The following is a 24,978-nucleotide window of genomic DNA, read 5'->3' on the forward strand; positions in this document are numbered from 1 at the left end:
AGTGAATGAGGCTTGTGGTATTAACAAACAAAAATTAAACTAGTTCAATCGACCTTGTAGAGACTCAGTTTGGCCTGATAACATCGTTTTTCACATTGTACTAAAAACTTGTGCTCTCACTAGGTCATTAGATACTTCCATGGGAATCCTGAAATTTACGGGAGAGGTCATGACTTTAAGACAAATTTTGGGTTCATGGAAGGGGAGTTGACTAGAAAAAGAAAATTGTCTAGAAAAAGATTGCAAAATGGCAAGCAATAAATTTCCAAGCCTGGAGAAATCCAATGCTGAAGGGAATACCGAGGGACCTTTGGAAGAAGCTGTTGGTAAAACCACAAATTGAGAGCTGAGTTCATAAAATTGGAGGAGAAGCTGACAGTGAGATCAAAATTGGAGACTGTTGGCTATGCTAATGACTTTGACAAAGGATGCTTCATTGTGGAAATCTTGATAAAACATCATGATTTAAGGCCATTAACAAAATTTTCTGAGGAAAGTGATGGAGTAGTAGAGGCAATAGAAAGAATGGTGAGCAATGTGGTTAGGAGATGTGAGATGAAAGGCTGCATTTGCTTCTTTCATCACTCTACGCAAGGGCTTGGTCTTTTGAGTAGTTCATCTGTGCTGCACTTAGATAATGATGTAAAATGACACACATGTGGGAAGCCATAGGTCCAATGATTAATGTCTCCATTCTGTAGTGTTATCATCTGCAAAGTGGGCATAATAAGTGGATGGGATGCTTTACGATTAACTGCAAGATTGGTGTGTGTGTGTCTGTGTGTGTGTGTGTGTGTGTGTGCTGTCATGTGCCACTATTTATATTTTATTCATGACAGATGAGAAGTATAGGTTGGCCGCATGATACTGTATCAACTAGTAACCTTGTTTCTTGCAAGTACTTTCTGCAATGTTCATGCAATAAAAAAACTGCCTGCTTAGGGGTTTTTCCACCTAAGCTTTACAATAAATGGACCTGGAACAACATGAGCCTCTGTTATGCAAAAGTTTAGATTAGCTAGCCCAGGTCAGGAAGCCACTATCAAGTTCGCACAGCCAGTCCACTTCAAAGGACACAACTGCCTTTCTAAGACATGAAGTTGCACATAGCACATCATCTAAAAATCAATCAATCAATCAATCAATAAAAAATTAAAAAAATCACCATGAACCATCTCAGAAATACTAGGGAAGAGGAAGGCAAGATAAAGCATGCCTTCTGATTAAACATGGGTGCTCAAGACAGAGGGGTAATAGCAAGATCCCAAGTGTTGACTGCTGCCTCCAGATGTACAGCAGAGCAGGTGGTGAGACATGCTGTGCAGCTGGGGCATTTATAGGGTGATTCCCTCAATTCTAGACACTTTCCAGGTTTGGTACCAGCATGACATGAAAATGTGTTTAAAAACACATGTGGAGTAAGTGCAAACTCTGAGAGTGGTAGTGAGGTCAGCGGTCTGCGTTTCAGTGGGGTCTCCAGGTGGCTCTCACATACGCGTTTTGTTACTGAGCACTCTGGATTTATCCACAGTGTTCCAATTTACAGGGCGATGTGATGCCTTCTTAGAAAATCCTGCACTTTTTCATCTACTGAATACATGCAGGACAACAACATCAGCCTGTAGGAAAATGAAAAGAGAAAATCCACAATCGGCAAGTAGAAGAGGCATTGGTGCCAGTTTCTGAGCTGTTACACGTGTAATCAGAGCTGTGGCAGGCAAAGATGGCCCTGTAGCAGATGTCACTACCACACACAGCTGCGGGGTCGCACGGATCATCCTCCCTGGCAAAAAGCCGGCCAAATAATTCTTTCATTGTAATTCCTGCTGCCCACCTAAAGAAAACCAGCCATAAGTATTTAACTCGTCATTTTGAGTATGGAATGCTGGACAAGTAGAAACCAGAGGTTGGGCTAATTTTCATGAAAGAACTGTATTAGGACACTCTGGGAGACTTGATGCTTGCAAAGGAGTAGTGCAGGAGGACTTTCTGAGAAAGGCTGATGTTTCCAAAATTCAGGCCCATGACACAGTACTTGCTTAGTGGCCTTTGGTTCTCTGCGAGGGATATACTGAAGAACAGCAGCCCAAACGACCAATTCACGCAAAATATTCCAGTTTAGAGTCCCTGAAATGTTTATCCCACTCCCAAACATTGCCTACTATCAGCTTTGGCTGCAGCCCCACTCCCCTTGCCCATCCTCATTGCATGGCTGTGTTCCTGGACTCGGCTTAGGCCAAGAGCAAGCAGAGCCAGGTTTGCCCCAACCAATCAGCAGCTGTCTGCTTATCTGACCAGAACAGCTCCCTGGGGCAAAGTTCCTCTCCCTGAGATAAGCAATCCTTTCCATTCCGGGAAACAAATCAGCTCTGGAAACGTAGTGTGTGCAGAGGAAGATTACAAGGGAAATAGAAAAAGAAGCCAGGGTACAACAAGGGAAAACAAAAGCGATGAAGGTAGGATGATCCCTTAGAGAAGACAAAGCAGAAAGCCTGAAGGAAGACAAACTATTAATAGCAAAAGTCCAAGAGATTATCCACCTTCAGGACCTGGCAAACAATAACCAGAGAGCCGTCTGTGTAACAGCTCCACCTGTGAGAGAAAAGAATGCTCCCCCTAACCAATGCTGCAGAAGTGGCCTCTTCACATCAATTTCTATCAACCTTCAAGTTCTTCATGTGACAACTGAAGTGAGGTCAGTGGAAATAAGGCAGCCAGTGTTCCCACCTGTAGGTAAGCCTTGCACCACTTTGAGACTCAAATAGATGGTGCCTGCTAATTGTAGGCTGCAGAGAAGGGAACTCAGCAAAATTCACAGGGACACAGTTGGAAGAAAAATATATTTGTACTTAAGGAATCATTTCCAAATTGCCACTTGATATTTGGCAGATCTGACAAAACATTCAGGGATGACTTAAAAGCGTACAATTTGTGTAAGCTATTTTAAATACCAACTCATATTATTTATCATGTTTGTTTTCTAATTCATGCAAGTTAGTCTCACAAAGAAGAATATGAGTGGCATATCTTTTAATTTCAAAGAAATATTAGTGCCAATCGGTAACCCTTCATAACCTTATTTTTATCGCAAGTACTTAAGATATCTGAATCCACACTCAGAGTTGATTATTGACATTTAAGAGATGAAGTTTGATATTTTCTACATATTTAATGTATATAACTTGCATTTATTTTGTTACTCCTCAGTATACTTTATCATTAAATGAGCCTTTGTCACATGCTCATAGTAACATTTCAAAAGAAGCCAAGCAATTTCTTAAAAAAAGTATAGAATACTTGGATATAACATTAAATTAAAATTAATATTCAGAATTGTAGCATGCAAACATAGTAGTCACCTTTACCTGTCACCTCACTCATATAAAATACACAAAGAAGTTAAACAATCTGAATTGTTTTTGTAACAGAAGTGATCTGGCAAGGTAAAACAGTTATGCTGGTCTACTAATACTTTTACTATCTGAGATAAAAAAAATAACTCATCTTATTTAGAAAACATTCAAAACCAATTGTTTACTGACCAGCAGTTAAAAGGCTAAGTAGACAGTCTGGTGTCAAAAACTCCAAAAGTCTTACCTACAAGAAAAAACGGGTAAAACACATAAGCCTGCCTGCCAATTTATAAAATACTTTCAAAAACTTGGAATGGTTATTATATGTCAGTAGTATTGAGAAAAATATTCATGCTGATTGATTCTTTGGAGTAGTTTTGGTTTTTGTTTTTAAGAATCAGGTTGGTGATAGGACTGAGCAGGTACGAACACCTGCTTCTCCTTCAGAGGATCCAGATTTGATTCCCAGCACTGACCTGGCCACTCATGACCAACTGTGACTTAGTTTCAGAGGAGCTCTTTGGACTCTGAGGGACCAGGCCCACACATGGTGCAGACATGTATGCAGGATTAACACCATAGGCATGAAACAATCTAGAAAAGAACAGATGTTGCTATGTAGCCCAGGCTGTCAAACTCAGAAACATATGTCCCCTGCACGACAGTTTCAAACAGGGCGAGCAAGCAGCACATCTGGAATGGATGGCATCTGTGTTTAATTCCTAATGCCAGGAAGAGCTTGGTTCCTTAGTGGCTGATGTTCAAAGTGTACTCTGAATTAGCCAATTTAAACGAGAGCTCAAAGAAAATAGAAAAGGTAAAAAGATTGGCTGCTTCGGTCTACCACGTTCCAGGGATACACTGGACTTTTGAGCAAACAAAGGTTTTCCAGATCTGGGAGATTTATGGAATATTAGTTCTTGTTAGGCTAAGCCACCTCTGATAGAACAAACCAAACCAAACCAAATTCTCACAAACTCACAGCAATCCTCCACTCTCTGCTTCCTGCCTGCTGATATTCATGGACATGACCCATCATTTCCTGTCCTGCTAATTCTTTTTTTTTCTTTTCCTTTTTTTTTTCTTTTTTTTTTGTGGTACTGCTTTTTTTTTAGTTAAATTTTTATTTTTTATATTAATTGCAGGTTATTTACTTTGTATCCCAGCTGTAGCCCTCTCCCCCATTTCCTCCCAATACCACCCTCCCTCCCTCATCTCCTCCCTGCCACTCTCTAAGTCTGCTGATAATATAAATTTGTTTCTCTATCTTTTGCACCAAGAATAATTCATTGTCATCCTATATCTCTTTATTCAGAGTTCATGCACATTGCCTTAAGAAGTCACAAGCTGAAACTCAGAAACTCTCACCTTAAGCAATATAATGGGAGAAGCAGTCAATAAAATAAGGTTTTCATCAGAACATAATCATGAAAACTAAACTGAATATTTAAACTAAATATCCGTGCCAAGCCTTCTCAGGGCAAGTGATCTTCTGCTGAACAATGAACAAAACTTTTGAAGAATCAATGGAAGAGCTTAATAGTGTGTGTGTGCTGAAGTTTGAAGGTTTAAAACCTGTCAAGTATTAGGGGAGGACTTATATTTGTTTGATGCTGGACTTTTCTTGAAAAGAAATACTTCTGCCAGTGAATGTTCATGGAGCCAACAGGAGACAGGCATCAGACCACATGGCATTAGGGATAAGGAGACTCAATGTTTTCTTGACTGTAATAGAGGGGCATTAGGAGACATGATTTAAATTGCTTTTAAGAAACACTGATCTAGCACCACAGTGAAAATAAAAATCGGCCAGATAAAAGACTGTAGCAGTAATAGAGACAGTGTGTGATTATGCCTGAATAAGGCAGCTGGGGTAAGAAAGAAGATGGATGGCAGGGAATGAGAGATGGAAGGGGGTGGAATCTACTGGAGTCAGGATCTGACAAAGTGTCTGTGTTTGTAGGATGCACTGTGGCAAAATGCATTAAGTTAACTTACTGCGTTAAGTAGTGGGGCCAATAATATAGACATCTAAGATGGTAAGAAAAACAGCAGAAGGAAAGGAAAGAGCAAATTACTACTAAAATTTCATAGATGTGAGCAAATGTTTCAAAATAGTGACACGTATGGTTTTCCAGGATCCTACCCTCAATGCAGAGTTCACACTACACTGCTTTGGTTTTCAGCACACTCCTTTTAATTTGGAGTTTCAGGAAAGACAAATGGCCATAATATCTGTAATAAGACTTTTCTGTCTGCATGAAGCTTGTAAAAGAAATTCTTAAACTACAAGTAGCCTGATACCCAATATGAAAGCAAGGGATGGGGCTTAGGAAGAGATATTTTCAGTACATCTGTGATAGTACCCCATCTCTCCTCAGGGTGCAGGCAATATGATGGAGGAGGGGGCAGGAAGATTGTAAGAGCCTGAGGTCAGGGAGGACTGCTGGGAGGCAGTGTCTTCCAGGGCATTTATGTGTGATCTCATAGCAGCTGTGGTTGTTGGCACAAAGCCAGCCAACTCTTCAGCAGGGGTAGGGGGAGGCTTAGGAGGCCCCACTGCTGTCTGAAGCATTATTGGTAAGTATGACCTCTGGTAGGTTGCTCATGCTCTAATACACAGACACATACTCATGCATATAAAGGCACAAAGGTTGGACTCCCTGTGTTAAAGAGGAAGAGAAGGGACTAGAGAGATGACTCACTGGTTAGCTGGCCTGAGTTTGACCTCTGCTCTTCTCAACACTCACACCAGAGAGCTCACACCTACCTATAATTCCATCTCCAGGGGGATGCAATGCCTCTATACCTCTATACTCTACAGGTACACACACATGTGGTACACACACACACACACACACACACACACACACACACATAAAAATAACTTTAAAATAAGATGAGGACATGAAGTTGGGAGGGGGACCTGGTGGGGGAGGAGTCTAGGTGAAGTTTGGGAGGTCCTAGTGGGACCATATATCTTCAAAAACACTGTATACATGTATGAAAAATTTAACTAACACATTCAAAACGATATATATACTTCGTAAACGAATGGGGGATTGTGCAACAGTTGTATGCAAGTCAGCAAACATCCATAAGTTCTGCATTTTTACAAAGAGTAGGGTTTACAGCAATATTGATAATGTGAATAAAAGTGTCAAAATCCAGGAAACCCTGAGATGTTTGAATTATTAAAATACGAATTAAGAGTGTGGCTCATGGAGCTGAGACATAGCTCAGCAGTAGAGTGCTTGCCTATCATGCCTGTGTTCAGCCTTTATTTGTGAAGGAACACACATGGACATTTCCATTTGTTAGATAAGGAACTTGAAGTGTTGTTTTACAAGATGACAGTTATAGGAGGTCTGCTGCATCACTATATAATGTGAACATACTCAAGGCTATTTTTCTGTTTGCTTATAAAATGCTGAAGATCTTAAGTTTTCTCATTGCACAGATGCCCCAAACGGTAACACTCTGTAAGTTAATATACCAGTTATCAAAATTGCAGCAATAATTTCACAATGTAAATGAATATTAAACCATCAAAGTATATATTTTTTACCAGACATACTTCAGTTTTCTAATGCATTCATGTACCCAGGGCAGCCTCGAGCTTGCTATGTAGCAGAGAGTGGATTTGAACTTCTGATCCTTATCCTCCTATTTCCTGACTTTACAACCACACACAATAGTCTAGATAGTTAGACTTCATTTTTTAAAAAAAATATTTTCTTTTATTTTAAATTATGTGTGCATGTGCATGAAAGTTACAAAACAAAGGAAAGAAGCTACGGGTGGATTTCAGATGTTACAACGTTTGATTATTCTGCGCCATAGCTTGAGTTTGAAACTCATAGCCACAGGAAACTGGCCGCAGGTCCCTGTCTCCCCCTTCACATGGGAGATGGAATGAGCAGTTTAGAAGTTCCAGGTAACCTTTGGCAACAGAGTCACATCCAGCTTGAGATACTTGAGAACCTGGTCCAAAGCAAGCAGAAAATTCACACACACACACACACACACACACACACTTTCTTTTCTAATAATGTCTGGTAAGGTGATCAGAACATCTATAGAACTCTTACAATGTAATAGTAAAAAGATGATCCAAATAGAAAGCGGCCATATTTATATATGATTTTTTTCCAAAGAAGATACACAAATGAACAGTACATACACACCACAATGGAACGCCTCTTCTTAGTCACCAGGTGTTAGAGGAAATAAACTTAACTTAGCTTAAAAAGAAAGAAAATGGGAAGTGAGAGCAAAAGCACTCAGGAGGGAAAACAGACAGCAGTAGCAGCACTCCAAACTGTACACTTTAATGGCTGAATTGCATGATCTCTGAGTCATATCTCGATACAGTTACATAACAAAACCTGCAGGCTGGAGACATAATGAATGAACTAGTAAACTTTCTTTTTTTTGTATTTTATTTTTTTCTTATCAGTTACATTTTATTAACTCTGTACCCCAGCCGTGTCCCGATCCCTCATTCCCTCCCAGTCCCTCCCTCCCTCCCTCCCTCCCTCCCTCCCTCCCTCCCTCCCTCCTCTCCACCGTGCTCCTTGCCAAGTCCACTGATGGGGGGACCTCCTCCCCATTCATCCGATCCTGTTTTATCAGGTATCTTCAGGACTGGCTGCAAAGCTCTCCTCTGTGGCCTAACAGGACTGCTCCTCCCTTGGGGGGTGGGGAGATCAAAGAGCCAGTCATTGAGTTCCTGTTAGAAATAGTCCTTGTTCCCCTCACTATGGGAAACCAATTGGTTACTGAGTTACCACAGGCTACATCTGAGCAGAGGTTCTAGGTTACATTCATACATGGTCCTTGGTTGCATGACAGTCTCAGAAAAGACCCTGTGCCCAGATATCATTGGTCCTTGTGGAGCTCCTATCCTTTCCTCATCAGGCTAACTCCCCTTCTTTCTTATGATTCCCTGTACTCTGCCAAAGGTTTGATCATGAGTCTTTGCTTTGAAAACACTGCTAGTTAGAGTCTTTCCAATGCGCTCAGTAGACTCCTGTCATACGTTCAATGCACATCCCATCTGTCATTCTAAACGAGGATTGATCATCTTACCCCATGTCTACTCTCTTGATTATCTTTTTTAGGTGTACAGATTTCATTATGTTTATTATATCTTATAGGTCTATATAAGTGAGTATATACTGTGTTTGCCTTTCTCCTTCTGGGATATTTCACTCAGGATGATCTTTTCTAGGTCCCACCATTTGCCTGCAAATTTCATGATTTCCTCCTTTTTGCTTGCTGAGTAGTATTCCATTGTGTAAAAATACCACAATTTCTGTATCCATTCCTCCGTTGATGGACATCTGGGTTGTTTCCAGCTTCTGGCTATTACAAATAAAGCTGCTATAAACATGGTTGAGCAAGTATCCCTTTTGTGTACTTGAGCAAACTTTGGGTATATACCTAGCAGTGGTATAGCTGGATCTTGAGGAAGCACTATTCCTAATTGTCTTAGAAAGCGCCAGATAGATTTCCAGAGTGGTTGTACCAGTTTACATTCCCACCAGCAGTGGAGGAGGGTTCCCCTTTCTCCACAACCTCTCCAGCATGTGTTGTCACTTGAGTTTTTCATCTTGGTCATTCTGATGGGTGTGAGGTGAAATCTCAGGGTCATTTTGATTTGCATTTCCCTGATGGCTAATGAGGTTGAGCATTTCTTTAAGTATTTCTCTGCCATTCGATATTCCTCTATAGAGAATTCTCTGTTTAGCTTTGTTCCCCATTTTTTAATTGGATTGCTTGGTTTGCTGCTTTTCAGCTTCTTTAGTTCTTTGTATATACTGGATATTAGTCTTCTGTCAGATAAAGGGTTAGTGAAGATTCTTTCCCAATCTGTAGGCAATCATTTTGTTTTGATAACAGTGTCCTTTGCTTTATAGAAGCTTTTCAGTTTCATGAGGTCCCATTTTTTGATTGTTGCCCTTAGAGCCTGTGCTGTTGGTGTTCTGTTCAGGAAGTTGTCTTCTGTGCCAAGGAGTTCTAGGCTGTTCCCCACTTTTTCTTCTAACAGAGTTAGAGTATCTGGTTTTATGTTGATGTCTTTGATCCACTTGGACTTTAGTTTTGTGCAGGGTGATAAATATGGATCAATTTTCATTTTTCTGCATGTGGACATCCAGTTGGACCAGCACCATTTGTTGAAGATGCTGTCTTTTTTGGCTTCTTTGTCAAAAATCGAGTATTCATAGGTGTGTTGGTTTATTTCTGGGTCTTCTATTTGGTTCCATTGATCCTCCTTTCTGTTTTTATGCCAATACCATGCAGTTTTTAGTACTATTGCTCTGTAGTACAACTTGAGATCGGGGATGGAGATACCTCCAGATGATCTGTTGTTGTACAGGATTGTTTTGGAGATTCTGGGGTTTTGTTTCTCCATATGAAGCTGAGAATCTTTTTTTCAAGGTCTGTAAAGAATTGAGTTGGTTTTTTGATGGGAATTGCATTGAATCTGTAGATTGCTTTTGGCAGGATGACCATTTTCACAATGTTAATCCTACCAATCCATGAGCACAGGAGATCTTTCCATCTTCTGAGATCTTCTTCAATTTCTTTCTTCAGAGACTTGAAGTTTTTCTCAAACAGGTCTTTCACTTGCTTGGTTAGTGTCACCCTAAGGTACTTTATGTGGTTAGTGGCTATTGTGAAGGGTGTTGTTTCCCTAATTTCTTTCTCAGCCCTTTTGTCTTTGGTATACAGGAGGGCATCTGATTTTTTTGAGTTGATTTTGTATCCTGCCACTTTGCTGAAGGTGCTTATCAGCTGGAGAAGTTCTCTGGTTGAATTTTTGGGGTTGCTCATGTATACTATCATATCATCTACAAATAGTGACACTTTGACCTCTTCCTTTCTGATTCTATGCATTATTTTTATGTAATAGCATCCAAGGCAATCTTCAGCATCACCCTCCTTTGTTAGAGTTTGGATCAATGATGGCTGTAGAGCACAGAGCTGAAGAGCAGACTCTGGCGGATGAGCAGTCTTTCCCCACCCCATCCCCATGCCCCTTCACTGAAATGTAGTGTTCTCAGTTTTGAGAATGGGCATGTAGTCTGGTGTGCTTAACATACACACAATCCTGGGGCACTCCCCAGAAAAGAAAAATGTAGTAATGGTGGTAAGAACTGGGAGGTTGGATGAGTGTCCTTGTGAAAACATTTGCTGGTGTGATAAGGGCTGACCAATCCATCCTCCAGGAAGTTTTGCTCCATCAATACCTGCTCTGTATGCCTGCCCCATCCAACTCACTGAAGCTCGTGCTGTGCCTTTCACTCTCTCTAACAGGAACAGTCAGATTCCTTAACATTGAACGGATATGGCAAGCACATCTCCCTTCTATGAGAGACGACCTTGGCATAAAGCTGGGGCTTCTTTCAAACCTTCTGATAAAGCTCATTCTCAGATGAGATGTATTCCGAAACTGTGTTGACATTTCCAAAACTGACCTAGAAATTGCATTCCAAGAACACAAGGAAATCCTCACTTCTGCCCAGAGTATGCCAGTGACAGGAAAATGAAGGATTTAGAAATAACCTGGCTAGAATAGCCGGCATGAGTTATAAAAAAGCTGTGTTTGCCTTCTGAGTACTGGTAAATGCATTGCACTGTTTTAAATGAATTATCTGTAGCCACAGTCAATAATTCAGGGAAGGTCTAATTGACACAAAGAGATACATTCTCATCTCTGGAAACCACAGGTTTTAGTTTTCCCCTCAGGTACTTGCCTGAAGGAGATGAAAGTAACTGGTCTCTATTATTCTCCATAATAGCTTTATGATTCTGAAGACCTTACTTCTAAGACTAAAATACAGTTGCTGTAGCTGTTATGTAGTTGCTTGCCTCTGTTGTCTCATTCTTGAAATTACTGAAAAGGCTTGTTGTTCCTCATTTTTAATGTAAGTGTTCCTTCTGAAGGCTGAAGGTGGTAAATAAGAAAGCTAAAAATTCAAGGGAGGGAAGAATAGAGAATATTCAGAAGAATCTTATGTTGGGCAGGGACTCTAACTGAAAGAGAAGAAGACCATAAATTTGGTTTTTGCATTTAGAAAGAAACATGCACATAGAAGTAAATTCAAGACAAGATGGAAGGCTAGGCTAACTAATCCAGTAAGAACCAGGTCTTACAAACCATTGAGTCCAACAAAAAGCCAAAGTAGGGATTCTGCTAAACGTCTGTAGGATGCCAAATGTTGAGGCTCTATATGTGAGCTTTGTAGGATTTAGAGGAACTGGCTTGAGGGTAATAGGAATTCCAGGTCTCAGAAATTGGCTAAAGGAAGCTGAAAACCAAGAATTGGTTAAAAAAAAAAAATCCCAAGCTATATAGCAGATTCCTCTTTAAATTTCTTTCTCATTTCTCATGATAGCTAACAGGTCAGTAAGTTCCATGCATCAGGACTTGGAAGTTCTGCATGTGCTACCTGTCCTCATCAATTGCCACAACATCTAATTTCATCTCTTGTTTTACATTCTAATCTGAAATTTGAAAGTTCTTTCTACACCAAAATTACATTGTCCAAAATCCATCAACAACTTCCCCTACCCTTTGAAATAAAATGCCAAATTTTATTTCAAAATGTTATTTCAAATCATAACCATAACAATTTATAACCATAATCATTACCGTTTATAACCATAACAAAGTTTTCCAAATTATAACCATGACAAAGTTACCTCTATTCCTCTTGTAAGTGGAAATAGTCTATAAAACAGCTATCTGAAGTTTTCACTAGTTCAGTAAGATGGCCTTAGCTTGACTTGTAATTTTCATACGTATAAACCTCTCCAGGAAGGGTTAATTCTAATCTTTAGGCATATAATTTTTCAAGCACATATTTCCTGTCTAAAAGTTTGCATCTTACTATGATTAGTAAACTCTTTAAAAGAAACACACACACACACCACACACACACCACACACACACCACACACACACCACACACACACACCACACACACCACACACACACACACACACACCACACAACCACATAACCATACACACACACCTCACCACACACACACACACACTTGGCAGAATGAAGTAGATTGGTGTTTATTGTTTCCCTGTCGTTCCAGTCCTATTTATGTTTTTGTGATAAGAAACCCAGTGAGATTTAAAAAAACAAAAAAAAAACCATAATATGTGGTAGCAGCAAAAGTTGAGTGTTTTTCTCTCTATATAAGAAGTTTTAAAGATTGGTAATATGTGTCCAATTTAACTGATCTACTTTCAATATAGACTGAGTTTATATTTCTATACAATAACTGCAATGACGTACTGATTGACAAGTTGGAGACACTTTGGAGACAAGTCTCCAGCCATGCCAGGGAAGGCTATTGGACTGACATGAGAAAACATGCTCCTAACATAGGTGGTGCATTTTCCTGGGCCAGCTGTCCTGACCGTAAAGGGGAAAGCTGGAGCCGAGTACCAGCCTTCACCACTTTCTGTTTCCCAGCTTGGATGCTGTGTGGCCAGCTGCCTCTGGGAAGATGTTCAGGCAGGCAAGCAGAAAGCAAATCTCTTTGCAGTTAGTTTCTCCCTCACACCTTGTGAGATCTAGTCGTCAGGCATACACACAAGCAACTTCTCCACTGAGTCATATCACCAGACCACGGATGACCAGTTTTTAGTGACTCCGTTCTTCTTAACCCTCTAGAAACTCATGAGTCACTTGCCTGACTAACTATGACATAATTGCCTCATGGATATTACTCATCAAGATTTGAACAGTTATTACTGAGTCACAAAGTTTTCCTAAGTTCCCAAGTTACATAAAAATTTAACAAAGCATAATATATATGAGGTCAATTAAAAATGCATGCTAAAGAATGGCTTTGTACATTTATTATTAACTCAGCTCAAAACAACAACAACAAAGCCTCAAGGCACTGACAAATATATGATGGGAAGGCTTGGTGAGCTTAAATTGAAAAGAGTTGAATTGCCTGATCATTAAGTACATAGACTTATCTTTTTAAAATTTTTTAAAAAAAATATTTTTTAGAAAAAGACTACTCCTCAGAGTCTTAAATTTCTTTTTGTATTGGATGGAAGAGACAGAGGCCACCTCCAATGACCGAATCTGAGACTGCTTGGTAGTGCCTTTGCTTTAATAGTCACTTCCACAATGCAAAAGCACGTGGACATCAGTCTGGAGGTCAGTGCACATGTCCTCAAGGGCACAGGAAAGAGCTGCTGGGGAGGATGCTGTATGCATAACAGAGGGTCCCGGGGCCCGGCTCCTTAGGCCATGGTGTCATTAGGCATACCCCAACCTCAACTGGCTTGATGCATTTGACTCTTGTTACTGAAGATTTTTATTTTTGTCTCATTACAGTGAAAGGTCAAAATAATCAGTGGCCTTTCAAAAAATTCCTTTCATCCTACTAATAGGTAACACTAGTGTCTATTGCATGTACTTAAAATTCCGGGGCAGCCCAAGTACAGGTGTGCGCATACATCTAAGTTTCAATTATACACAAATAACAAACTTCAGCTTTTCTTGTGTTGGTCTTGATGTTAACAAGTCTTCAGTGTCAGTAGACTGACAAGAGAAGATGAGGGTGTTAGAGTTTATCTGTGTTGATGTAAGGGTGTGCGCTGTGTTCTCGACAGTGGGGGCTGCTGGGTGTCTGGCCTTCGGTGAGTACATTAACTTCTCAAGTATCAAAAGTCCCTCTCCCTTTTAAAAAAAATATTCTGAATACATTTCCCCTCAAACAAACTCTCCCAGACTCTCCTGCCTCCCCAACCACACAAGTCCACACATGTTTTGATTTCATTAAAAACAAACAGGCATCTAAAAGAAGGAGGGAGAGAGGAGGGAGGAAGAAAGAAAGAAAGACAGTAAAAAAAAAAAGTTGAATAGGACAAAACAAATGAACAGAAAAATAAGAGCCAAAGTAAACACACACACACAAACACATATAGGCACAGACACACACACTCACACACACACCCACAGAGAAACTGGAAACAACTTAGATGTTCCTCAACAGATTAATGGATAAAGAGAATGTAGTACATTTACACAATGGAGTATTACTCAACTGTTTAAAAAAAAAAATCATAACATTTCAAGGTAAATGGTTGGAACTAGAAAAAATTATCCGGAGGGAGGTAACCCAGATCCTAAAAGACAAATGTGGTATATATTTGTTTATATGTGGATGATAGTTTTTAACTCTTCAATAAGCAGGCTACAGACCATAGAACTACAGAGGTTAAGGAAAGGAGAAAAGGATTTCCATAGGAAGGGAAAACTAAATAGAAAGTTATGTATAAATGTTTGGAAGGACTGAAATAAAAGTATTAAACTGGGAAGGGAAGTAATGGAGGGGATGGAGGGAGAGACAGCTAAAGCTAAGGATCACCTGAGGGGTCATGTAAAACCTACTGCAGTAGAAGTGTCCTAAAACATAAACATAAATGAAGTAAATCTAAACAGAATCACCAAACTGCAGGGGAGGCAAAGCTCAATTAGATACCTCTTACCACCACATGAGACCTCCAGTGTCAGGAATGGGTTATAGCTGAGTGAGCTGTTGGCCAAAGGGGTCCTGTGGAAACTTCAGACAACCCAGGAAAGACAAATACAACTGCTTTGTTAAAGAAATATAGCAGTAAAATAAGTTCTAATGACCTTTACCTATACTCATAAGTCCATGTCTTCCTCAGCCTTCAGCAGAGAAGCTTCCTCCTACAGAACCTAGGAACAAATACAGAGACCCACAACTCAGCATGGCTCAGTGAGTGTCTCTGTAGTAGGATGAAAGATCCTTTGGGTATATTCCAAAGGGAGGTATAGCTGGATCTTGAGGCAGATAAATTTCCATCAACCTAAGGAACCACTACATGATTACCACAGTGGCTGTAGAAGTTTGCAGGCACAGCAGCAATGGCTGAGTGTTCCCCTTCCTCTACTTCCTGGCCAGCATATGCTGTCACTTGTGTTATTGATCTTGGCCATTGTTAGGGACATGATAACAGATCTCAGTGTAGTTTTGATTTGTATTTCCCTGGTGACTAAGGATATTGAAGATTTCTTTGTTTCTCTCAGTCTTTTGGTTTCCTCTTCTGAGAATTCTCTTTTAAGATATGTAACCCACTTTTTAGATTGGATTACTTTCTTGATATCTACATTTTTTAATTCTTTATACATGGTAGATATTAACCCTTTGTTGGATGTGAAGTTGGTAAAAATATTTTTCTGCTTTATAGGCTGCTACTTTATATAAATGATGATGTCCTTTGCCATACAAGAAACTTTCCAGTTTCATAAGGACCAATTTATTAATTGTGATCTTAGTGCCTGTGCTAATGGTGTTCTGTTCAAAAATTCTTCTCCTATGCCAGCGAGTTCAGAGCTACCGTCCGCTTTCTCTCCTATCAGGTTCAGTGTATCTGCTTTATGTTGAGGTCTTTGATGCATTTTGAGCTGATGTTTGTGCAGTGTGGCTCTGTTTGTATTTTTCCACATCCAGCCACACAGTTTGAACTGCACATTTGTTGAACATGTATCAATTTTCTGTCTTTATTTATTTATTTTTAATTTCAATTTATTTACATCTCAAGGATGCTCCCTCCCTCCTCCTCTCCCAGTCACTCTCCCTGTCCCTCCCATTCCTCCTTCCCTTTCTTCCCCAGGAAAGGGAAGCCCCCCATATCAAACCTTCCCAGCACATCAAGTCACATCAGGACTGAGCATGCCCTCAGGCCAGGCCAGGCAGCCCTGCCAGAAGGAAGTTACCCAAAAGCAGGCAATAGAGTCCATGTCTAAAACAGTACCCCCTCCACTTGACAGGCAATCTCTATGAAGACCAAGCCACCCATTGTCTACATATGTGCAGGACATCTAGGTTCAGATCACGCATGCTCCTTAGTTGATGTCTCAGTCTCTGAAAGCTCCCATTAGACTGAGTTAGTTGTCTCTGTTGGTCTTCTTGTGAGGTTCTTTTCCCCACCAGGACCTTCTATCTTTCCCCCAACACTTCCACAGGACCCCCGGAGCTCTACTCTATGCTTGGCTGAAAGTCCCAGCACCTGTATCAATCCTCGTCTGGCTGGAACCTCCAAGAGGACAGCCAAGTTAGACTCTTGTCTGCAAGCATAGCAGAGCATCATTATTAGTGTCAGGGATTGGCTCTCTACCATTATCCCTGTGCTTCTTGTAGGCAGGGTACTTTTTGGATCACAGCTTTTGTTGGTGGGTTGTTGCTATCCCCTAATTCCACTAGTCCTAAATGGTTAGGAGGTGGTCACTTCAGTCTTCATGTCATCCCTGTTAGTAGTCTCAGCTAGAGTCACATCCATATCCTCCCAGGAGCCTACCCTGATGCAGGCCTCCAGCTTGCAAAGAGATGTCCCCCTTCAGTTTCCCTTCTTGTTCCCAGCCTTCTCACCTCCCACCCCCGTTCTCCCCACATCTGACTCAACTCCTATCTATGACTCCAAAGTCTCTGCTACTTGTTTATTCATAAACCATGAGTGAGGCTCATGGTGAGCATTTAGCATATTTCATTTCTGTTTTCTCCAGAATTTAAAAGTACACATTTATTTTTAATAGCAGGCAAAACACCTAGATAATTAAATGACGATAAATAACAAAGAGTTGGAGATAAGATAATTGTTTATCCTTTTCATTATCTGGGCCCAAGGATTAGAATAGACAACTCAGCAGCAGATTAAGGAGGGTCACAGCCTTTCCCCACTACTTATTCTTTGTCTTTTTCAATTGAACTATCAACTGTGTTTGGTTTATAAACACATTGTCTTAATTTTTTTGTCATCTGTGGAAAATCCTTTATAGCCATAATCCTCAACAAAAATTAAACAGGACCCTAATTCAGCCAGTTTTAGAGCATTGGCAAGAATTGAACACCAACCATAAGAAATAGACATCCAGGCAAGCTCTCTGCCATGTCATGTTGGATCAAAAAGTCTATGCATTGTTACATTTCTGCTTTTGTGTTTTTTTTTTGTTTGTTTGTTTGTTTTGTTTAATTCACTGCAATTACAGAACTATCAGTAGATAGACGTTTTTCATTATCAATGTGGCATTGGATAACGTAGCATTAGCCACCCACTGAATTCATGCCTTATCTTCAATTATGTGAGTTATTCCTGAGTATTTCTACAAAAGACAGATTTCTTTGCCATTTCAGTTTGTTCACAAAGAAAAGTCTTCTCTTTGTCTGTTTTCTCTTATTTTTGAGTCAAAAGAAAATAAAAAGACTGCTTTGGAATTGTGTCCTACTCATAAAGGGACATGGGATTGTTTTGTTTTATCTTAGTACTGCACATTTAGAAATAAACCAAGTATAGACTGCTTAAAAGGGATTTGTTTAAAATATATGGCCTCTTTATTTTCTTCTTAGCTACTGAAACAATATATCTTACATTTACCTTTGACTTATCATCCCCCAAATTCTTGAAAACACTGATTCCTGCAGATTTCAGCTGCTCCAGATTTTCTGGTCAAATCCTTTCCCTCCCAGCTTTCTAATTCAGTCTGATTTCCAGGTCTTAATCAATCTTTCATAACTACATTTCCATATATCTAATCTTGAATTTCTCAAGTCAAGTCCAGGCACAGTTCATGGACTGATCTATTGAAATGTACGGCTGTCCAGGCCTTACTAGACTTATATAACTATGTCCTTGTAGCTCAGAGACTGAAGCAAAACGCTGTTAAAAGAAGACAATATGCAGTCATATACGCACACAGACCTTCCTCCCCAAGATACTTCCCCTGTTTACCTGGTAAAGCAACACAGAAACACAAACCTGTAGACACACTATGCCCATTTTCCCCACATCTTTTTGTTCATATTGTTTCCATAACCATAATGCTGTTATATTGCCATAACTAGAATGTTGTAACCCTTTTCTAGTCATTCTTTCTCAATCTATAAACCTTAGCCTTGGCATTACCTCTTCAAGAAACTACTGTAGATTTGATGGTTCGCCAGCATTCTTTGTGTTTCTATGTCTCTATCATTCCCTCAACAAAAACAAAACCTATCAGTTTTTGTACATCCCTAACCTAGTCAAAGAACACCTGAAGTAGAAGACATAAGTATGAATGTCACTGTTAGTTCACCACTTAGCCCAGTGGAGCCTGACACCTGAGGAGACTAAATGGGTGCACACAGAATATAATCTGCCACAGAATTTCTGTTGGAGGATAACTGCTTTGTTGCCTTTCATTTCATCTGTGAGCGGTTTCTCATTTTGTTTCAGGTCCACTGTGATGCTATTCCAGGATGCAGCAGACAGCACACCCCCATTCCTTGGTTTGCACAAACTGGAATCTGAGAGGTTATCTTCGAACAAACATCCATGGTTGTTATTTGGGTAGGAAATTTTAGTGAATTCTTTCAGATTTGAAGAATTTATAAACTAAATTTGGCTTAAATATGCTCTTTCCAAATTCTTTGGCAAAGACAATGTAATTTTGCTTACAACAAAAGAGAAGTCAGAAACTGTGCTGACTTGGACTTTAGGAGGAAAAAAAATAAAAAGATCTTTCTTCAAACAGAATAAGTAATGAGTAAAAGAATAATAATGGCTTGTTTAAAGAAAAGAGAAAGAACAAAATTCAAGAAACCATTCAAAACTCACAGATTTCACACCAAAGACATAATGGTCTATTCTCATATAAATAGATTCATTACAGTGAAAAGAATAACCTTTTTTCTTTCTGAGTTCAAGTCTCTCTAGCAATGACTGAACTCTTATTCATTAGCTGACTAATGATAAAAGCACACATTTTAGGGGCCAAAGCAGACATTGGCAAATGTAAGGACTGTGTTCAGCATTATGTGCTAAAGGAAATAAAAATCAAAGCAAATTAGTCAAGCAGAGAGAGCTTTCAAAGAATAACATTATCTTTAGAAGTTTTGGGTGTAGCACTTCTTTCTTACATCCATCTATTCAACAAATAATTACCGAGGGTTTCAGATGTGAACATGAATGGCCCTTTGGTGAGGGGGGTGGGCAGAGAAAATGAACAGTAACAGAGCAATGGAACACTTCACAGAATCAAGGGATGGTTCTAATCGCTTTCTGTGCATGGAATCATTAATGGCCTCACAACTCTAGTAGATAGGCACTGTGTTGCAAGCACCATGCTTTGTATGTGGGAACCAAGGCCCATTCTTGGTTAGCTTTGCCCAAGCTTCGGTGTCTAAGCTGTGAGCAAGCTGGGGGGAGAAAGAGATCACTCGTAGACTGCTTTTATGGTGATAGAAACGCCACAGGTCACATTCACATATGTCTTTGTCATCTATCACCCGAGCATGGTTAGGTGTTGGGAAAACATTATCAAATGGACTAGTTGAATGAACTCACCATTCAAGAAGGGTAAGAAAGAGAAAAGCACATGGAAGGCATGGGTAGTTGATGACAGATCTTCTATGGGAAGGCACCATCACTTTTTATTCAATGATTGTGAGTAGACCTTACAGTTGACATCAGTCACCCTCGGTCATGTGGGTATAGAAACAGTCTCCGTATGCTTCATGGTCCTCACCTGTAAGTCTTAAAAATTAATATGAAGATTGATACAAATTAATATACAGAAGTGAATACAACAAAGTACTTTATAACATGGTATAATCATTTGGAAGTGTATTATCATGAAATTTCATTTTTTTTTATTTTTACGAATGCTTTCAGTTAAATTTTGAAATGATCACATCTGATATCATATTCAAACTGAAAGAAAGGTCAGGGCACCTCTTCCTTAGAATAATACAGATAATATACAGCAAAGGAATGCAGAAATGCAAAGGAGGAAGATTTTTTGGAAATTGTCATGAAGAAAAAAAAATGAATGTGAATACAGTAAGCAATCCAGCTAGAATAAAGAGTTTGGAACAAGAAAGTATGAAAATCAAACAAAAAAGATTATTTTGGGAGAGATTAAATAATAAGATTTACATTAGTAGAATTCATTTTAGCAGTTAATCATTTTAATTTTATTACAGTCTATTGATATCCTGAGGGAAAATCAAGCCAAAGAAAACATGCAAGTAAATCTGAAAGTGTGATATTTGTACTTACATAATTATAGGTTCATTATTTTAACCCTTATATTTCCATTTACCATTAGAGTGTTTGTGCATATATATATATATATGTATACATATATATGTACATATACACATATATGTGTATGTGTGTGTGTGTGTGTGTGTGTGTGTGTGTTGCTAGCATTCTACCATAGAGCTATATTCCCAGTTATACTTTTTTTTTCATTACTTCTGTATAATGTAAATTCTCTTGACAACTGACACAGGTCCGCACTTCTGGTTTTATCTATTTGAATTAAATCTATTGAGATTAAGAGTAGATCACAGCCATATTAAAGACTATCAGTTTGGTGGCTTGCTGAAATAAACCAGGCAGTCCATTGAGGCTGGGCCCAGCGAATTGGTGTATGCCTAAGAGCTGACATTGTAACTGGAAGTCCTCAGCATAGCAGCAAAGTAATCAACAGTCACCGAGAATGGATGGCCCTTTAATTCTCAGTAATGGTCCCTGTGGTCAGAGACTTAGGCATAATGGCACAACAGCACAGGGCAGCTGGCATACTGACTTCAGAGGCCTATCATGAATCTTAACACAGTCTAAGAGTGGTTCATTTGGCATCTTTAGCTCCCCTCAACCCTGCTGTTTTAAGTACTTTTTTTTTTTTTTTTACAGGAAAGCTCTATTGTCTTTGTCTGAAGGTGTATGATACAGTGGAGATGCTTCGCCCATACATAATTCATTCTAAGAGCAAAAGCATTCAGGTCCTAAGTTCTCAGCAGATGCATTTGTTCCATGCAGAAAATAAAATATTCTAGCACCCTACCTCCACATGAGGTTTATTTTATCCCTGAATGAGAAAAAAGAAGCACATTAAATGATAATCATGTGCTCAATTTCAGGATGTTAGACTCTCACTGTTGACCTTTGTACAGTAGCCTGTTTATGGAAACAAATCATGGAGAATGAAGGCAGCAGATTAGGTCTCTATAAAGGAAGAAGAAAGCTTTAGACCTAAGCAAGAGGCTATGTTAAAAGAAGCTTGCTGCATAAATATATTTAGCCAGTAAGACAGTGAACTGGAAAACCAAATTAGGTTCTTTAATATAAAAATCTAAAGCTTAGTGGGAAATGCTTAAAGAGAAAATTCACTGAGCTAGGAGAGCGATTTGTTATAGGAGGCAATCCAATTGAACTGGTGGAGTTTGCTCTTTGTTTGAACGAATACAGAATAGAATTAGGAGACCAGATAAACTTCCACAGCTCTCAACTAAGGATACTTGTGAGACAACCAGTCTTTAAGAACAAATTTAAGTTGGAAGAGTATCAATTTTCTACTGTCAACCAAAGTGGAAAGGGGCATGTTGAGACAATGTCTAATTTTAAAAATAAAATATTAAAATGCTGAACTTATCACATGAATTTCCAATACTGAGATTAAAAAAGAATGTGTGTCTATTGCCATCCTCTGCTTCACAATTACTTAACAGATTTATTTTTGCCAAATTCTGATGAAGGAAAAACTTAAATTTAAGGTTGGAAATAAAGAATAATTTGTGTGCATTGCCAATCACAAATCAGTCTTAAATAATTATCATTAGAAGGTTAGCATGGGTCCTGATTCTGGGCACCACTGCAGAGACTAATGAAAAGTTCCTTTTCTGATTTTAGAATTCATTAGTGAGAAATGATATTTGGCAACTAGGGAAAGCCCCCATTTCCATAAGTTCTCAGTAGCACCCACACTTTTCAGTAAACCCAGTAGATATTATTTCAAGGTTTCAGGAAGAGATTTGCAACAGCAATAGGCCAGAGTTAGAGAAAGAGTCGTGAAACAAGGGTTTCAAGTGCAAATGAAGAGACAGATGAGCATCCACAACATAGATGAGGGCAAAGTATAGAAAGGTCCATAACCAAAAGTGCAGGCCACAGTCACAGAGAAAAGCCACAGAGGTGTGGTGAGTGGGTATATGTGCGGAAAGAGCGTGGGGAGTACCTTCTGCAGATTTTGTCCTGATTAGATACTCAGCTACACACTCTCCATTCACAGTCCTCGTTGGTAACCCAGAGGGGTGACTACTTCTCCTAAGTGCAGGTTGGGAGCCTGTGAAGAGGTCTGCTTGTGGTAGGATCCCAACATGACTGTCTGTCATTCATTCAGATTCAGCAGAATGACAATGCAAAAGAATGAGTACAGGAAACAACATTATTTGTTTTGTCTTGAAGTATTTGTCAGTAAGAGGATCAGATACGATTTGTCCTTAGCTAGCAACATTGTAGTTATCCAAAAAATAGCTATTGTTTCTCTGTTTTACCTGTGCATATGTGTTCGGTGTGTGCACAGAACATGTTTGCACTTGAGGATATACTTACATGTTTATGTATTTAGAGGCCACAGTTTGACATCAGGTGTCTTTCTCTATTTACTGGTGCAGGATCTCTCACTGGACCTGGATACCATTTTATTTAGTCTAGTGATTTAGCTGGATCTAGAGTCTCCTGTCTCTGCCTTCTAGGGGTTGGGACTGTAAGGGCTCTGCCTTGTTTGCCCAGCTTTTATGAAGGTCCTGGGGACCTGAAATCTGGTCGTCATGCATTCACAGCAAGTGCAGTACCCACTGAGCCACCTTCCCAATATATTCACACACATTCACTATCCAATTCTGGTCCCAGATAGACAGCAGCCATCCTAACACTCATTTTCAATCCCGTAGTGCCTAACATGACATACAGCACATCACTTTTTGACTTTCATAAACTGATTACAGAGTAAAGAAGTTAATGATAGATGATAAAATTCTAATAACAATTGTTACACAACCGTACACAAAATCATATACACAATTGTTAAAACTCAGGTGTTGGCCAATCAACTACAGTTGGTGTTCAAATGGTTTATGAGTAACAGTACATTTGTATTCTTTGTGCATTAACACCAAGCTGTATCTTTAGATAGCAGAAGTGAAGTCAACTTGGGATGTAGCCTAGAACAAAAGACCCCTACCAAACATAGAACCATATAACAATGAAAGGATGAAAGCATCACAACCTATAAAACAAACAAATGAATAAACAGTTGGAGGAAACAAGACAGACTCCAACTTCCTGTTGGAGGTGTGCTAAAGTTAGCTCTTAGGAGTGACATGAGAGGTAAGAAACTACCTCTCCCAGGTCAAGGTTGTACCACAGCTCTTGGACAACTTGCCAAGCTGACCACATTTATCCTTAGTCCTACAGGGATTCACAGAGGTTTTTTTCCAATACTGAATGCTGATAATAAATTATGCATCTAAAAAGGATCCCCTTATTGTGAGACAACAGTTAAGTTTAGGAAACGAGGAAAGTATGTTGTCTGTAACATTAATGAATAAAAACTCTCTAGAGGGAAAGAGTAGACTATGGCATCAGGTGGATAATATAACATCTATTTCAGTATGGCAACAAGGAGGTTGTGATGTCAGAAAGAATGGATACAGGGGAGACACAGGGATAGCTAATAAATCAAAACCTGAGGGAATGGAGAAGGACTAATGGAGATTAAAGAGAGACTATTCTCTGAGGGTGCTCTTTGTATGTTGATTCGCTTTACTTGAGACAAAGTCTTAAAATGTTGCCCAGGTTGGAGTACTGGTCTCCAGCACATTCAGCTGAAGGCATTTTTCAGAAGGGTTGGAAAGTGGTAACCAGACCCGGAAGGAAATACTTGAGGCTGCTCTTTACTTTTAAATAGAAAATGCTTAAAAATACTTACAAGCAAAGGTAAGAATTTGGTGGAGAGAGTAAGCAGGAAACTGGCTTCCATTTACACACACTGAACATTTCATTCTGGCCCATCAAGAGCTTCACTCTGCAGTCACAGACTGAAACTACCATAATCTGCCCTCACATATCAGGGGGCCTTGGTGTCTAGTTTGTTTTTAAAATCAAACTAGGAGTAATTAATGGCCACTAATTCTCAGACCATTAGAACACAAACTGTAGTTAATTTGCCAACACCTTAGTGGGAAAAGTTTGTCACTCAGTGACTAGATTGATCCATCAACCCAGAATAAGAACAGAAAAGCACTTGCTGTGCACAGCTGTAGAGGGCAAGTGTCTAGCCGACGATGAGAACACCTCCTGCAAGTGTAGAGCTGTAGCTGTGGGGAGGTACCCACTTTGGAGAAATACTTTACGGTTAGGGTGAAGGTCTTAGAATGTAGATTACTGGTAGGTTTGCCATTTCATGTGAAGAGGGCAGTCGGGATTGGCCACTGTGTAGTTTGAGAGGCAGCACGAGCCACTGTGCAATTTTATCGTATTCAAGCATGAAAACAACAGTCAGTCAAATATGACCATGCAAATAATGGCCCTCAGAGTTCAGTTCTGGTCAAACTGGGCACAGGGTCAGTGTTCTGTGAGGTCAGGTTACAGCCCTCCCCAGATTGCAGTTTGCCTGCAGGCTTTACTATTTGAGATTTCGGGGCCACGCTTGCGAAAATAACTTCATTTTCTGGTATCTTGGCAAAAGTCTCTCCACACCTACTTTCCTACTCTAGACTATAGAGTGC

At 39.6% G+C, this 24,978-nt stretch overlaps 1 long non-coding RNA gene across 1 annotated transcript; it reads left to right on the forward strand.

The window, feature by feature from the left end:
- Positions 1 to 2,361: 2,361 nt before the first annotated feature.
- On the forward strand, positions 2,362 to 21,892 carry LOC129680360 (uncharacterized). Its single transcript, XR_008720679.1, has 3 exons — positions 2,362 to 2,695; positions 18,638 to 18,751; positions 21,104 to 21,892. It is a non-coding gene; the product is annotated as an uncharacterized LOC129680360 (long non-coding RNA).
- Positions 21,893 to 24,978: the final 3,086 nt, after the last annotated feature.

Source organism: Psammomys obesus, unplaced genomic scaffold (genome assembly GCF_907164565.1).
Source record: "Psammomys obesus unplaced genomic scaffold, mPsaObe1.curated_primary_1811, whole genome shotgun sequence".
Classification (NCBI taxonomy): domain Eukaryota; kingdom Metazoa; phylum Chordata; class Mammalia; order Rodentia; family Muridae; genus Psammomys; species Psammomys obesus.